This window comes from Anser brachyrhynchus (assembly GCF_964034855.1).
Source record: "Anser brachyrhynchus genome assembly, chromosome: 6".
Classification (NCBI taxonomy): domain Eukaryota; kingdom Metazoa; phylum Chordata; class Aves; order Anseriformes; family Anatidae; genus Anser; species Anser brachyrhynchus.
Window position 1 is genome coordinate 20,342,020 of NC_137700.1, and position 17,732 is coordinate 20,359,751.

At 48.8% G+C, this 17,732-nt stretch overlaps 1 long non-coding RNA gene across 1 annotated transcript in view; it reads right to left on the bottom strand.

Annotated features, from left to right (window-relative positions):
• The window catches only part of LOC308197226, a 126,890-nt gene that overhangs the window by 40,831 nt on the left and 68,327 nt on the right, over nucleotides 1-17,732 (bottom strand). Inside the window, exons 24-29 of the long non-coding RNA XR_013952688.1 lie at nucleotides 16,321-16,429; nucleotides 14,308-15,203; nucleotides 13,595-13,717; nucleotides 11,028-12,313; nucleotides 9,580-9,794; nucleotides 3,111-3,198 (exon numbers count right to left, since the gene is read on the bottom strand). This is a non-coding gene — a long non-coding RNA (uncharacterized lncRNA). The remainder of the gene's footprint in view (nucleotides 1-3,110; nucleotides 3,199-9,579; nucleotides 9,795-11,027; nucleotides 12,314-13,594; nucleotides 13,718-14,307; nucleotides 15,204-16,320; nucleotides 16,430-17,732) is intronic.

Consider the following 17,732-nt stretch of genomic DNA (forward strand, 5'->3'; position numbering starts at 1 on the left):
AACATGACCTTAACCCCTGTGTGTCCCCTTGGACAGGGAGCTGTCACATGCACCAGACCTGCACAGCTCACAGCCTTCTCCCCTTAGCTCCCACCCAGCTGCTTTCAAAACATGTAACAGGAACCTCAGGAGGTGCTAAAGCAGTTGTTTTGTGGGGGCTTTTTTCCATATCAAGCGACGCAAAATATAAAAAAAATCTTGTTTTAGTGTTTTCCCCACACATGCACTTTTCTAAAGCCGGATCATCTTCCCTCCAGCTGAGCTCTTAAGTGGGCACCGTGCAAGCTACAGTCTCAGTTTAAAAAGCATTGTAGCAAGCCTACAGAGCAGGTTGCCTTAAAAAAATAAAATAGATTTCTTCTTTTAAAGACAGATTCCCAAGGCTTCCTGGAAAACAGAAGCCAGACTCCATATGGTTTCAGCCTTCCTGTCCCCTGATGGCAGTGGGGAGCACTAAGAGGGGGATGAGCCCAAAGCTAGGACTTGCCCCATCTCACCAATGGAGCACCATCAATTCAGGACCCAGGAGCTGGGTGATGCTCTCCTGGGATGCACTGCCACCCTACAGCCACCCAGCACCGCGGGCTGACACCCACCAGCACCACGCAGGGATGTGGGCACGCACCAGAGCAGGCAGGCAGGGGTGCTGCACCGCACTCTGAACCTTCCCTGCAGCTGCAGAAAACAGCTCGAGGACACGAGAGGGGAAAAACCAAAGCGGTCAGGGCCTCCAATCTGTCTCGACATTTTTCCTTAACAGTTTGGGGTCAAGCCTGATCCCGGCAGGGTCAGCTCTTTTACACTCCAACACGCCAAAGCCAAAGGAGACGGTCCCTCGCCGCAGGAGCCCAGTCGCAGGCAGTCCTTGCGGAACAAAAGGGTCGTGCATCCATCCCAAGAGCACTGCACCCCAAAATTTCAAAGGGCGATGTGGAGAAAGAAAAGCTGCACGCATCCTGCCCCATTACTCTACCTGGATCACGCGGATGGAGCGGGATGCTGCGCGCAGCAAAAGGAAAAAAAAGACATAAAATAGGAAGATGTCAAGCTTATTTTTTTTTCCAAAAAAATGAAAGGTCCATTACACAAGGCAAAAGGTGCGCATTAACTGTAATAAAAAAGGAAGCGTTTATAGAGATGAATTTGTCTGCCCCCTCCTTGCTGAAGCGGAGGCTGCAAATTGTGACGGATCGTGTGTGTTTTGGGAGGCGAAGGCAACGCACGCGCTCCTGGGGAAAGCCAATTGGGGAGATAGATCAGAAAGCTCCCCAGGCAGAAGACCTGGCAGGGAAATGCACACGATGCTTCTCCTGCTGGCAACCTTTCTGCGGGCAGAAAGCCTCCTCTTCCTCCCATCCCTGCAGCTCCTCGAGGCCAGGGGCTCCACGCGTGGATCCGTGGTGATCCACAATCGTTGCAGCCGGGTAAGCGATGAAAACCCAACCTCACTGTGTCTGTATTTGCTTTTGCCGTGAATATTTCAGCACCCTAATTTCACCAGCAAAGCCATTCAGGACTAACAGGTCTCGGAGCAGTGAGTCCATACAGAGGGAATCATTTTTATTTCACCTCTTTCAAGCTCCTGCAAAAAAAAACTGTCCCTGCCCGGTCAAGGAACAGAGCCACCTGCCACCGCTGGGCTTCAAATGCTGCTGATTGACCTCCCCGCATAAAATTGGTGCCATTAAACTGCTCTAAGAATAATTCACAGAAACCGTGAGTCACTACCTGATTTAGGCAGAAAGGGCTGGGATGATTAAATTACTCGCTATGAATTATTCACCACGGCCTGATAATTACGCTGCAGTTAGCCATCGCTGCGCAGACGGCTCCGTACGAGGAAGGAACACTTGTTTCGTGAACACTTCACCAAACTCCGGTGATTGCGTGTTGCATCTGATGAAACAGAAACGCTGGTGACCACGGGAGGCAATCAGATGCCATCCCTTAGCAGCTCTGAAGCAGCCCTTTGGGGTGAAACACCGACCCCAGCATCGCCTCCAGAGCAGGACGGGGTCCTTGCATGCAGCCCCACAAGCACATCCCAGCCCAGGACAGCTTCTGCTGTGTCCCGTGGGCTCTCCAAGCTCATCACCCATGGCTCAGAGGTGTCAGACTCCTCCCAGTCCAACATTTATAGTCCATTTATATTACAAATATAAACTTGGCACCTCGCAGTCAGTGTCCACGATGCAAGCAGGATATAGGATGAGCAGGGAGGCACCGGGGTCATTCCTGCATCTCTGTAGGATTTCATCTCCCAGGGTATGGGCTGTGGGACCGCAAGGGTTGTTTTATCTCTAAGAACCGGTCACCCCATGCTCTGTTTCAGTCGCTGCGTTTCATGGACACGGGCAGTAGATTTAACGCCAAGCCCTTTCAGCCGGCCATCTGTCACGGGAGGCGGGCACGGTTCAGGGCAGAAAACATCCATGCAAGCGCAACCTGGAGCTGGGCTGGCAAAAAAGTAATGAAGAAAGCTTTGGCAGCAAAGGAAAAAGGGCAGCTTTATCAGAGGAAGGCTGAGAACTGCAGATAAAAAAGAGTAAGGCAACGGAGTCGCTAAGAGGAGTGAAAACATTTGTTCTGCTTTGCAAGGACTCGTGTAAACACCCCAGTTGTGCCAGCGGGCTGAGGCCCAAATCCAGAGTTTCTTTTGGGGCTGGGATGCCCCCAGACAAGCAGACACATTGCTAGGCTGTCCCTCTCACAGGTCTCACCTAAGGTGTTGCTTAGGTTTGTTGCAGAACAGGAAAGCAGAGCCCATTTCTGCCCCAGCAGGGCTGTCAGTAGTCCATTTGCTCCTGGCACCTTGATTTTCCAGCTTGTGGTGAAATCAGGTGTGCCCACAGGTGCCCACAGCTTCCTTTCTAAATGCCCATTGTGGCTTAATGAAAACCAGTATCTGGTTGAAAATTACCTTTTTTTTTTTTTCCCTTTCTAATTGCAGTGCAGAGGGTTAAACACCAACACTTCCGAAGGGCACCGGTGCACACATTTCCTGCCACGAGGATTTTGGTAATTGAGCACTAATGGAATAAAATACATCGCTGTTTAATCCAAGGCTTACCCCGTCCTGCTTCACCCAATTGCCCTCCTTGGGCACTCACCGTGAGGTCACAACGCGCGATGGTGACACTCCAGCCACTGCCACAGCGACATCAGAGAAACACCCGAAAGGATTTTGATGGATTTAGGCTGCGAAAAATGCAAAAAAGTCCTTTTTTGTGGGAAAAAAGCCTAACTTCCTTACTGACTGCCCCAAAAAGCAGGGCTCCATCACCCTGCCCTGGTTACTCAGTCCCCGCGAGAAGCGTTTCCCCATCCCACCACCCATACTGCCTCTCCCCATCCTTCCCACCCCGCTGGTGGGAGGCCAGCGGCGCTCCCAACACAGATGCACCCCCTGGGGCAACATAATACTATTTTCTGGTTTTCTCTGCTTTTCTGCTGATTCCTATCATTTGATTCGCTTCCTTTGCCTGCCACTGAGAACCAAGTTTGTATTTTCATCCGGCTACCCATTATAACCACAAGACCCCATTGGCAATACTCAGTGCAGAACTATTACAGTTCATATAAAATTAGGATTATTAGGGAAACGGAGGGACTTTCTCGAGACCAGAGCATGGCTGTGTCCCCTCCTATGCCATCCCAAGTCCCCAACAGAGCCTTTGGAGGCCACCATGCTCCCATGCTCATCACGGGCGTCACTCTGCTGTGTCCCATTCCTGCCCCAAGCCCTCTGGGCACAGATGTTTGTGGCTCTCACAGACAGCCGCACACAGGGTTACCTCGGCACTGCATTTTAAGGCACTTCTTCAGCATTTACACTTTCGCCCTCCCCCTTTTTCCAAGCCAGCATTGATTACAGCGGGTAATTGTTTTCTAATTGGCCTGCAGCTGCTTATCTATCTTAGATAATTAAAGTGAAGAAGAAGAAGAAACAGGGAAATGGAACTTTATTCTTAAGTAGCTGCCTATCGACTGCCTCGATCGATAGCGAGGTCACTTTGGGCTGAAACACCCGCTCCGAGAAACCTGTCCAGACCCTGCCCAGCCTCACGACCGCTTCTTCCACCTCCCTTTCCTTTCTTACAGAGCCACAGTTTGGAGAAACTTGGTCTGGCAATGCCAGACTCAACTTGGTGCTGGAGGACACCACCCAAGCATCACCACAGTGCCACAGGGGGCAATGGAGAGGTGATTCTGGCACGCCACTCCCAGCGCTCGCTGGTGGATGAAGGAAATCCCACCCAACCAGCAAACCCCAACTCATATTCTCAGCACACACCACAGCCACCACCCAGAACTTCAGCAGTGTGCTATTTCAATAAACCACTCTCTCCCCTCCCTGCAAATCACGCTGGAAAGGCTCCAAGCAGGAGCCCCCTTTGTGTCCGTGCATGTAAAACTTTTGAGGACACGCTAATTCAGCTTAATTATGGATTTACTTCACTGGCCGCGCTGCTAACGCAGGCGACGGACAATATTTGCAGCCAAGGGAACGAGGGAAAAGCAAACGGAGCTTTTCCATGTCCTCACCCCTCTCAAACCCCATCCACTCCGAACTTTGCGTGCAGGAACACGGCAAAGATAACCCGCTCTCTACTCCTGCAATTTATTAGATAATCTCTTTCTAATCAAGAACTAATTAAAGGAAGTGAATGCTTGGTTGGAAACGGGGATTAAAACATGGATAATTATCATAAATGCTACGTTTGTTGTTCCAGGCCGGCCTGTTCTCCTCCCTTCCCCTCTCCCCCCTCTTCCCCTCCCAGGCTGCTCCTGATAATGCTCAGGCTGTCTCAGAGGGGGTTTGCTTTCACAATCAATTATTTTCTTTTTGTCTCTCTAGCTAATGTTTCGTTTGTGTGAGAACATTAGCAAGAACTGTTTTCTTTCCCTTGTAAATTCATTTCGACGACAATGACAGAAGGTGGGGAGGTGGCAGCTGCAGGAAAAAAAAAAAAAAAACAGGAACATTAAAACCCAAGCTTATAAATTATTTCATCTTCTCCAGACAATCCAGATCCGTCACTGCTCTGTGCGCACGGGGGCTTTTATTTTTATTTTTTTGGCCAGGAGCTCCTCCCAGGCAGAAGACACTGACGGATGTGGGAGCCTGATGGGAGAGCCCTCGCTGCCACAGCTTCTGCCTCTGCTAGCAAGGACCGTACCCACGGGCTCTCCCTGGGCACAACATCTAGGTCACAGACCACAGGCAAAAATTCAGTTTAGTTAGCCCTGCTTGGCCATAGCATATTTTCAAGCCAGTACCCATGCAGGCAGAGCCTACTGCTTCGAGTCTGCTCAGGAGATCTTGGCCAGACAGGGATCGTGAGAGGCAGGAGGTGGCTCGAGTCAAACCACACGCCCCCAGTAATTTTTATTTAATTTTTGTTTTTGGCAGTGGGTTTTCACAGGACGCATTGAACAGTTTTGCTTTTCTTTTTTTTTTTTTTGAGCCTAGGCAGAGTTTTTTCCCCCTTTTTCTTCTAAGGAGGGGGAAGGCGCATCTTAGCTCTCCTGTACCCGTCCCCTCGGTCCCACCTGATAGCACATCACCAGCCATCCTTCAGCCTCAGAGCAAGCTTTCTTCTCACCACCCAGGTGAAGAAGTGATGCTCAGCCCGTGGGTTAGGGGCTAGGTGTGCTCCTGCACAAGGACAGGGGCAGAGGCTTCAATTTATATCCGCCAAGGGGAAATGTGCTCCGTACAAATGCATGGGGTGTTGGTGCATTGTGATTTCTGACAAAACTTACACTATTATATTTCAAAGGGAAATATGAAATGCATAAACGTCCGGGCTCATCTATCTTTCTCCTCATCCCTTCTGCCTTGAAGTGAGGTCTCACTCTCTAAGAATCCAGACAAGAATAACCCTGGGATGAAATAAAAAGCAACCTGGCTGGCGATATATATAAAAGATGACATCTCCAGAAATCCCAAACTTCAAAGGGGCAGCTTTCAGCTCATGACTATCCACTTCCTCCAACCCTCAAGGCTAGTGTCATAATTTTAAAGCCCTGGGAATCATTTGATCTCTCCAAATGGCAGCTCAGTGGTCTAGCACACTTCTGGATGTCAAAAAAGTATGTGCCGCCACCAGCAACATCCTGCAGGGGCTGGTTTTTGAAAGGACAGATTGAGGTGAAACAATCAAAAGATTCAGGGGCAGGAGGAGGAGGGGAAAGGAGGAAAAAAAATAAAAGGATATTTAAAAGGACAACTGCATGCTGAGGGACTTGGATGTGTCAGAGGTTTCCTGGGGTGACAGCCATCAGGGAATCCCCCCCGAGGGGTGCAGACCCCTGGGGCGGCACAGCCACAATGCTACTGGAGCTCAGCAGGGGGGAAATTTTACCTGAATGGGCCTGAAAATCTCTAAACCGAGCAGTTTTCCTATTGCAAACTGAGGGAAATGCCTCTTCAGATGCAGGCCACTGTGTCGCACACAGGCAGCAGTTTTGGAGCAGACTGAGGATGCTGCACTGCCACCACTAAACAGGCTGAGTGTTTATTCCTATGAGGGAGAAACACTCCATTATCTGGTTTATTAATTGTTAGTTAAGTAATGGGAAGGTGCCCAGAGCAGGAGATGAGCCCTCATCACTCGTTATTAGCTTAAAAACCAGCAGAAATAAAATAACTGGAGATAAATGATGGCGCAGGTGGCCCCACGTACCGCAGACTGACAGATCTGCTCAGAGGGGAATTCACGGAGCACTTTTGGGGGGAAACGGAGGAGAAACAGCAAGTCGGTCCCATTTCATTTTATTTTTTAATGGAAAGATTTCATCATCCTTCATTCTGAACATCGCTTCTCACGGCTGGGATCACGCGGGTATCCCTGCTGCTGGTCCATCACCAAGAGCACGATGGGCTCTGCATCAGGAGCATGGTGCCACACAAAATAGGGTCAGTGGTTTTTTTTTGTTGTTGTTTTTTAAACACAAAACTTGCAGCTACAGACAGCCAGACCCACTCACAGCAGGTCACAGCTGTGGTGACCTCAGAAATATTATCCTGTTATCTGCATATTATCAAGGCAGGGATGGGAGGTCCTATAAAGTGAGTTCAACAAGGACATCAAGCATCGGTCAAAAAGCCAGCAATTAAAGGGTATGGGAGCTCACCCGGGACCCCAGAGAGGCAGAAATACACAAATATTGTAGTGCCTGCCAGATCTAAACACAAGAACTCCAGCCACTTGATCAGCATCCATAGCCATTTCCCCAGAACCCATCTGCCAGTGGTGGCCATATATCCCCAACGTGCTGGTTCCTACTGTCCAGCCAGGGTTTTGAGCAGATTGCCAAGCCAGGCAGAGTGTTCCCATCCACGTAAGACAACAGCAGGGAGGAACAGGAGGCTTCTACCCATGTAGAGAGGAAGGTCCTGGACCTGGGACAAGAGCAGGGTGCCCACAGGGGACCCGCAGAAGCCACCATGTGTGGTGTGCTACCCAGGTGCATTCATCTGAGCAGACCCTTTGATATTTGGTTTCCTACAACCTGGGGCTGTTTAACACAACACAGTGCTCACTTTAAATTAAAAATAAAAAATAAGAGAGTCAGTAATCTTGAAAACCAGAAACAAAATTCTCTGCCTCAATCCCTGAGTGCAAAAGACCCTGAATGGGTCAAGCACTGCTCGCTGCATTAGCCAACATTTCTGCCCTTACACCAAAGGTATTTAACTAGTGGGGTATAAATCAGAAGAGCCTAACGAGGGGGGGGAAAAAGAAGTCACCCTTGTCCTTACAGCTGTTTGCACAGAAGCTGAAGCCAGGCAGCATCTTGCAGAGCACCTGCTGTTCCTACCTGCAGCCCTGGGATGGGATGGAGACAGATACAGGGGAAAGGGGGAGGCCGGGAGGTTGAGCTACACCAGCTGAAACTGAACCAGGGTCATCACCTGGCTGAGAACACAGAAGCACCTGAGGCCATGCTCCACTCATGCAAAATATTAGCAAATTCATCAGGTGAGAGGAGCAGGTCCCTGTCCTGAGTTCGGGCAGGCAGGATGATTCTAAAGGGAACAGAGGGCTCAGCCCCAGGTTGCTCCATCCCTGTAGCTTGCAACAGTCTGAAAAAACAGGGGTTAACTTTTTTACATGCTCCATTTTGGGACCAAGCAGCAGAGGTTATAAGGGAGTCAGGGAGCTCTGAACCGAGCTTATTTCAGTCTCTGCAGTAGGCGCAACGCTTGCCCTCCCAGCCACGGAGCCCTGCTCACACTGCACAGCCCTTTAAAGAGATTTCACAAGAGTTGTGCCACTTTCAAAGCCTCAGCTCTTCAGGTAAGCATATCTTACTCAACGCTTCATTTCACCCCGCTAGGAATACAGCGATAAACACCATTTCATCTGCATCCTGCGACACGGCACCCCAGATCTGAGCCGGTCCCAAAAGCATTTGTTTGTGAGCGAAGAGACAGCCCTAAAGGACTCTGAAAATGCTGCATCCACGCGTGCATCTCATGTCAAGACAGAAGAGGAGACAAGGAGTTTCTTAACAAAGCTGCAGCCCTCTGAGAAACCAATTAGCTCCAACCTGCTCCCACAATCACGGAATATTTCTTACCCGTTGTCCCAAATTCTCGAGCTTCCTCCAAGTTCAGCTCCCAGAATAAAGGAGAAAACTTGACGCAAAAAGGCTCCCAGGCAAGAGCAGCTCACTCCTGCTTTTGTGAGCTCCTGCAGCCCCGGCTCACAGGTGGGCTAACTCCTGCAGCCCAATTAGGCCTCCCTAACAAGGTCCCTTCATTTAAGTGGATCCAGGTGCACCTTTCAATTTCTTAAGGTGCCTCCTTGGCAGCATCTTCCCAGGCAGGGCACTCTGCTGCTAAATTGCTTATCAATCAAGGACTGCTTTACAAACACTATTTTCCTGCCCCTACCCCATCACTTGGAGGCTACACAACCCATGTGAAGGAAGCAAGGTGTAAAAGGAAGCTTTGTGTTCACTGGCATTGCTTAGTGCCTCGGGGCTAGGTGAGGTTTGGGTGAGACAAAAGGAGGTAGAAGTGCCCAGGAGAAGCTTTTCCTCATATTGCATCTTTATGTGGATAATCTGAGTCCATCCCAGGACTCTCTTATGGATAAACTGTCAGGTTTATGTATGCAAAATCAGCCCCTGCTGTACATAAAAACATTTTTTCCTAGCTCTAGGCTGCTGATGCTCCGTGCCCTGATCTCTTCTGGGATGGCAAGGAGCCTGGCATCTTCTTTCAGCCACACCTTGCCTGACTTTTCCCTGCCCAGCCTGGCTTGCTCAGCCCCTGCCCCTCGATTTTTGTGCTTCATTACAAGGGGAGGGCATCGGTATTGGAGGTAGAGCAGGGTGCAGGCTGGGCAAGGAGATGGGCATCAGCCAGAGCTGGCCCCAGCTGCACCACAGCACTGCTCCAGGGCTGGCCGTGTCTGGGGAAAGCTCCCAGTTACACTGTGGTGTTCAAGAGACAGGCACCAGGGAGGTAGGCAGGATGCAAATCAATCAAGATCTGTCAAACACACCAGAGAACTCCTTTTTACGAGATAAATGCCTTCAGAGGAAGCCTTGGGAGACACCTACCACGTGTTCAGCCTGCTCAGTAGCGGAGCGCACAGCATTCATCACTGCCACTTGCAGGGGCCGGGTTCCAGCTGAACATCCTCCAAATTTCTCCCTCCTTCAGCCTTCCTCTCCCTGTTCCCCTCGCTGCCCACCCAGAGGAAGAAGAGTGGCATTCGCAGCACAGTGGAGCTGCCCCTGGGGGGTGCTGGCTGGGCTTCAGCTGCCTACACTGCCTGCAAGGACCCAAAGTTGTCCAAATAAGTCACAGAATGGGAAAAGGCAATGGCCTGCCAGGATGCACCTCAGCCTCCTCTTCCCCTAACATTTCTGACTGTAATATATCTTTTTTTTTTTTTTACTGTGGTTATTGCTTCTGTGAAGTTTTGTTACGTGCTGGGCTTGCCCAGCCTGAAGATGAGTGAGGGGACTCCATCGCAGCAGGGCGCTGCTCCCTGCCTCTCCTTCCACGTGTCAGCCCACTTCCAGGCTGAGGCGTTTTATTCCCTTACCCAGGATCTCTTCCCACATTTGAGCAGCCAGACTTATGGCTCTCAGCTCTTATTTTCAAGCTATGCCCCCAGGCAATCACCCTGGATAACACCTGCAAGGTTAAACACTGCACCTGGGGAGTGGGGAAGGCTGCGGCAGCAGGTGTGAAGACCCTGTGGATCCCACTGTTAAGGCTAGGAGAGAAAGAAATGGTAAAGGAAGCCACAAAAAGGTCCCATTTTCTGGTCTTGAGCCAGTTACCATCCTTAGGGATTAGCTTCAGCTCGGGAGCAAATTGCCCTAAGCCTTCCTGCCGCGGGGCTCTGCTCTGCACCGCTGCAGCTGTCAGCGGGGACGCGGCGCGGGATTACGGAGACGGAGCTCTGTCAAGATCGCAGCGAGCAGCGATGGGGCAGAAATGAAGCTGTCCTCCTGCATGGGGACATGAGGCAGCAATGGAAATAACCAAACCCCCACCTCTGATCCCCAGGCTGCGGGGTTAAGGGCACAGTCACCAGCAGCTCGGCACCCTGCAAGGCTCCAAGACCGATTCTCATCGTGCAGTAAAGCTTCAGGATTCAAAGAAAAAAGATCGGAGCATGCCCCCATAAAAGTCTAAGGCATTAGAAAAGGATGTGACCAAAATATTCGGTAGCTATTGGACATGGATGGAAGGAAAGAGGAGGGAAATGAATAGATATCTGACTGCTAATGCCCCAGACTGCTCTCTCATCCTAAAAAGGGACAAGATACATAAACAATCAGCAGCAAGCATCTGGAAGTCCAGGTCTTTAACCTGGGTTTATCTTTCCTTCTCAATTTCTACATCTGAGAAAGCAAGAAAGCTTTTGAATGTTTTATATACTAACCTTTTTTTTTTTTTTTTTAGCTTGGCAATGAATAAAGGCTGGACTCCTACATCAAACCCTCCAGAGCCCTGTCAGTAAAGCCACTGCCAAGGTTACCCCGTGACTTACGGCTGCGGGAGAAATGGGTTGGTGCACCGCAGAGATCACCAAAAAGGGATCACAGAAGGGATGGCGAGGATGCTCCAAAACCCGTTCCAGCACAAATCCAACCAGCTAGAGGGCTGCTGCGGCAGATGGGGAGCGCTCCCACCCCCTGCCCGAGCCTCGGAGGAGTGGTGGCACGTGGAAGCAGCTGGGAAAATAAGCCAGGGAACAAATATCTGTGGGGAGAGAGGTCCTGGCCTGGCCCAGAGATGATCCCTTAAAGAGGAGGCGGCAGCACATGGGCACAGGTCAAAGAGGGGCAGAGAAGGGAGGAAGACTTAAATCCCAGCTGCTTCTCTCCCACCTCTGCTCTGAAGCCAGGGACCTAGCCAAAACAAAGCAGGAGCCGAGAAAAAGATAAAGACTTCAGCTACAAGTATTTATTTGCAGGTGCTAAATGATTTCTTGATTAATTCTGCAACCTGCTGCTTATTCATCTCTAGCCATCGCTGCTCAGCATTTAGCACAGACCATATTTTAGCTCAACAAAGGGAACTTTCAGGCTGAAACCTGCCTGATGTGGGCAGCAGGGCAGTAATTGGTTTGAAAAACAAAACACTGAGAAAGAACACGAAACTCATCTGAAACCCTTTTAGTTCGAAAAAAGCTGGTTTACCATCAGCACACGTCTAAATTTCTCCAGACCTAATAAAGAATCATCATCGGTACAGCAGATGTTAAGTGCAAGCATTACTTTAAAAGAGAAAAAAGAAAAAAGAAATAACCTGTATATAAATATAGATACAGACAGATAGGTACAACTCCAGGCTCTCAAATTGCAGGCTTTCAAATCCCTCTATTTTACAGTGAGATATCATCAAAATTAACATGACAGTATATCATTACAGGAAGGAAATGGCTATCACATCCTTATACCAGCAGCCCAAATGTCCAAACAGAATTTTAATACAGTATCCTTCAGCAAATCATCTTCCGAAGCCATCACAGTTGCCATTTACTCCAAGGAGCGCGCCAAGAAATATGTGACAGATCCAACATTTTCAGAGGCATTAATAACATAAACAGCGTAAAACGATAAATCAGACTCTTGCCTACCACAAAAAGGCCCAGGCAGCTGGGCACAGAAAAGCTGCAACATACTGAAATCCTGGAGAAAGCAGCTGAGGGCTTCTGAGCAGCACTGTTTAGTTTAATCCTGATTTATTGCATGGTATGGGGTCCCCCTTTTCAGCCTGAGACCAACTTTATTCAGAAAAAGAAGAGTCCCGCAGTCTGTTACCTCTTTTCTTCTAAATACAGCAGTAAAAAAAAAAAAAATCAGGTCTGTGACAATTTAATTATTACCCTCCTAACGTGGCTGCCCCATTTCAACCCTAAAAGGAACCCATGGTTCATGACGAGCTAAGACCCCACAGCATGGCCAAGACCTACTGGGAAGCCAAGAGCATCTCTGCAAGGGAGCATCCTCCTTCTGTACATCACTTTAAGAGAAAAACCAGCCAAAAAATAAAATAAAACCAGAAGATCGAACCTCAGATCAGAAATTCGAGTAACTTAAATATGAAAGGAGCTTTAAAATGTTTAATAACAGCCCGGAAATCCTTTAGGTCTTGTTTTGGGGATGCCAGCGCCCTTGGAGGTGCAACAGCTTGCAGGTAGCAGGCACAGTGTGTTTGCCAGCGAGAAAGGGGCAGGATGAGTCCTCCGGCATCATAAGTCAGTTTAGATGGTGCTGGCTTACAGGTCCCTTCGTTTAAATTGATTAATAATGACACATTTAAATGGATAACATAAATTAATTTCTGAATTGCACCATTAGTAAGTAATTAATTTCTTTGCTCTGTGAAACTAAGATATCACAGTTATCTAAATCTATAAAGAGAAGAAATGCTGAATGAGGACTCCATTAATGTAAAAATTGATTTTTCCATTTACCCTCTTCCGAGCTCCTTTTATTTTTTTAAAACGTGCCCCCCCACACACTCCAATGCATTTATTTTTCAAGTGGCTGGGGGTGGGGAAAGTAACCTAATTTATACTTCCAGTGGTAATCAAAAGATCATGCATGCTCATTTCAACCAAATGATGTCATTACGAAGGCTGTTAAAGCCGGGGTTGCCTTGGAAACACAAAATACTGATAGTTGGGGTTGGACACCCGAGTTCTCTGCGGCGCAGTAATGAGGAAACGGTGCGGCCCCGCCAGCCCCGGCCGGAGCGGTCACGCCGGGAGGATAACCCCGAGTTATCGAGATGGGCTCCTCAGCACTTGGCACGCTCCCGTTCCTCCTGTTCCTCCCACCACCTGCCACAACCTATTAATTTTACGGGGCCAGGAACAGCAAACAGGCTCGGTTACAAGGCCCCCAGAAGTGATGAGGGGTGGACTCAGAGCTGCTCAGCCAGCATGCGAGCTGCAGCCCCTGCGCTGCGCCCCGCCACATGGCCCCATTCTGCATTTCAGCCCCAAAACAGCCCCTGGTGTCTCTGCCGCCCTCCTGCTGAAGCCCCTGATGGAGATTCATGGATGGTGTGGGTTCTCTGCCAACTATGGCTGGGACCCCGTTGTACCTGAGGAGTCACGTCCTCCTTTCCAAGCTCAGGGACGCGGTGAATGGTCCTCGACACGCTCAGCCTTGGTGCAGGAGATCACAATGGCGGGCTCAGCATCCTCTCCAGGGGTAAAGGCACAACCTTGGAGAGAGGAGTTTTACACTGGGTACCCCAGAGCGATGGGTTTCTCCCCAAATAGCAACATCTCTCAGACTGGACAAGAGACTTGTCTGGTCCCTCTCCCAGCCCTGCAGCCTTGCTGTGCATTTTGAACCATGGAGAGCTATGTAAAAACAATTCCAGAAGTACAACTTCCTTTCTATTGCTTAAAGAAGAAAGCACACAGATTTTTCCACACGGTGAACGTTTCCGTGGCCATCTTGCCCAGTTGGCTTTAGGCAGCTGTTCCCATTTGCCTGGGGCTGTCAGTGAGAAATGGTCCCACTTGACACACACGTTGGGCAGCAGGATTTGAGCAGAGGGATGCTACGATTTGGGGAGAAATCTCTGGGTCTCTTTAGCCAGTTCTGCTGTACATTGACAAAGAATAAGATACTGGGAGAGAAAGCTTGAGGCTAGACTAGAGATGCATTAGTACCTGCGATGCAAAGAGCCACGTCTGCCTCCATCCTCCCAGAAAGTCTCATCCCTGCCACTGGGAGCTTTCAGCAGCTCCGAATTTCACAGTGCCTTTTCAGCTCTTTTTCTTTTTTTTTTTTTTTTTTACCTACCCTGTCCCACGAACAATGCGATGTCACCTCCGATCACATCATGCTGAGCTGAATGCCAGCTTTAAGGCATGTCCTGAAGAGAAAGGGGCACCTTCTGAAATATGTCTTCAAACACAGGCACCGCAGCCACCGTGCTTAAGAAAAGAGTAGAGCAAGTGGAATCACACCAAGTAGTTTGGCTGCAACTTTTTTTCCTTCCTCCTCCTCTTGTTAAAGAGCACAAAACAAAACGCGCATGCAAACAAGTCAATGGGAGAAACATTTACTATCTGCGCAAACAGCATTAAATGGCTCATTTCAGCTTCTCAATTAATATCTGGGTGTCCCCGAGTCACTGCTAGTTTTTTTCACTTAGGTGAGGAGGTGATTGTGTGATCTTCTTTCTGTTCCCCTATTCAGTCACCTTCCCTTTACAAGCAGGAGTTTCTTTAAAGGTTCCTCGATTGAAATTGTTTGAATGCACTGGGAAAATAAGAAGAACATTTCATAACATCGGCAGGCGCGTTTCAGGCAGGAGCACTCTGAATATTTATTCGCCCTTTGTGCGAGCAGTCTCAGCAAGAAAAAGTCGGCGTGAATAAAAGGAATTGCAAATACCAGTGAAGTAGCTCAGTGGTTTTCATTCATGAGAATATTTGCACAGGCTCCTGGGAGAATTATCAGGCGCGGTAATGCAAAATCCCTGGCAGTGTCAGAGCTTCGGACACTCTGTAATCCTCTGTCCACTGAAAAAACATCTTTTCCTGGGAGCTGAGGGCCTCAGCTGTTATTTTCTGGCTTGGGAAGCTTGGAGAAGTATTGGAAAAGGTTGGAGAAGCCCTCACCGCTGGCAGGCAACACTGGTTGTCCTGTTTCTGTTTCAGAGCACCTCTCCTCTTCCAGTCACCATCTCTCCCCTTAGCACAAATGGAGAGCAGAAGTTAAGCTTTCTTCCAAAGTCAGAATAAAAAGAGGGAAAAATAAAAAAACAACCAAGCAGCCAACACTGTCAGAGACACGGGAAGGTGAGGGACTCGCAGGGAAAAGCTATTCGAGGAGCGAGTCGTGGCAGAACTTGGTACCACGGGGCTGGATTAAACAACAGCCCATCTGGGAGCGAAATGAGAACAAACTGCTAAGGAGCAGAGCCAAAACATCCTTCTGCACAGGAGAGAGAAAGCAGGATAAAAGTATACACTGAGTTTTTGGGGCTCAACAATAAAAGCACTGGGACCAATTTACTCATAATCAGCTTTTATGGGCAAAAAAAGAGTCCTCGAGAATTTCATTCTTCCCATAGAATTTTATAGGGCGGTTCAGAAACTTACAGCAAAGATATTGTTTTCCATTATCTTGCCCAGGTTTTTAGAGCATTTCTCTAGAACCCTGTTGGTTTCAGCCCTGTTAAATTCAATAACTTCCCTAAGGGAGTGCTTTAAGTGTCAGGCTTGATTCAGTTATATAAAGGGATAAGGGAATAATCGTTAGACAGTGCACGAGGATGGGAGAAGTGGTTTTGTGTGGCACCAGTCTTATTTAAGAATAGTCTGAATTTATAGATGGGGCTGATGAGAAAGTTGGAAGCAACTAACGTGAGCCTAAGAGACAAAACGCAGGCAGTGCTTTTATAGCGGGCTGTGATTAACAGGGATACCACAGAGACAGGAGGAGGGCTTCAGATGAGTATTTTAAGTGTTTTTAGATGTTTGTCTTGGTTTCATCGAGACAACTTCCCACATACTCCTCTTCCTATTCATAATGCAAGCTATGTGCATTGGAGCTTATATAAGGGGCTGTATTGCTTGCCTTGCAATTAACACATCCTGCAATTAGCAATCCAAAACACTCGAGTCTAATATTTCTTCTTACTACTAATGCAGAATATTTCGCACGTGCTTTACTTCTATTACATTGTTGTCCTTACACCTTAATTTATTATGACAGCGTGAACTGTGACTAATCCTCCCCCCTGTGTGCTGAGCACAGGCACAGACCAAAAAACTCAGATCAGCATCTCTCCTTCCAGCTACCTACTTGGTATCCTCTCCAGCAAGGCAGGAGGTGGACAAACAGCCCTCGGGAGACGACATGTGTGAAGTGGGGTGAATTTCTCCATCCAGGAGCTGCTCTGGTCAGGAGACACCTGGAATTTGAGGAGGGGATAGGGAACGAGGTTAGTTTTCCCATGGGATTGTAGCAGGGGAGAGGCAAATCCCAAGAGCCAGGTTTCTAAGGGCATGTGTGAACTTAAAAATGCTCTGATAGACACCTAACCCATCTCAAATGTTAAAATATATATATACAGATAGGTTATATTTTGATTATATATACATGTTTTGATTATTTATATATATCTATATTATATATAGATATATCTATCTCACATTTCTCAGCCAGTGACTAAAGAGACTGAAGCTTTCTGCTGCTAACCAGGGTATTTGTCAGCACTTCCCAGACCTGTTTCACAAGCAGGTTATCCTCACCCCCACCCAAGACCCTTCAAACCCCGGGGTTTGCCAGCACCAGAACGTGGTGACACAACTTACTGCCCAGAGATCAACAGCTCTTACTTCTGTACATGTCAGGGAAACTGCAAGAACTCCAGAACGACTGCAAGAACTACCTGCACAAATGCCTAATTTATCTCTGGCGGTGCCTCACTCCTCTCAGCCCTGCAATGGGTGCAGATTTCGCGCTCCATTATTACAAACCCTTTTTACGGCTTCTTTGGGTTTATCCCTGGTCTAAGCGCTAGACGCTCCATTTGTTTTGGCAAGAACGTCCCCGAGATTTATACCTATAATTATACAGGTAACCTTTCCGACAGGGAATTTTAAAATGATCAGCGCTAAAGCAACCTACGCATTAAATGTGATTAATAAGACGCCAAACGGCCGCGAGCCTGCACCTCCCTGCTTGTTAAGCATGTCAGAGCCGAGTGTCCCAGGCTGATCCCCCCACTGCCAGGCTTCATGGGACACGTGAAAGCGGCATCGAGTGGCCTTGACCATCCCTGCTGGCCATGCCCATGGGATGAATGTCATCGTACCACAAGGCACTCATCCCAAGCAACATCCACAGGAGGGCTAGGGTATGCACAAGCACAGAGGATGACATCCGTCTCTTAAGGCTTCATTTCTGAGGATGGAAGCTTCCTCCCAGCAGGAGCTCCTCTGGCACGGCCGCAGCCAGAGGGATGATGAAGAGGTGACAGTGGGATCACAAGTGACAGGAGACAGATGAGCACACGGAGGCAGGTTAAGCGAGGTGCCCACTCCTCCAGCACACGGTCCTCTCTGCAGAACTGTCTCGCGCTCCCCAGGGGCACCTAATGGAGCTGCTCCTCGCACTCACTGAGCAGGAACCAGCTTCGCTTACTATCAAAGCACCCACCACCCCTATTACCGGGGAAAATAGCATCTGTCAGGATATCTATCATGCCCCAT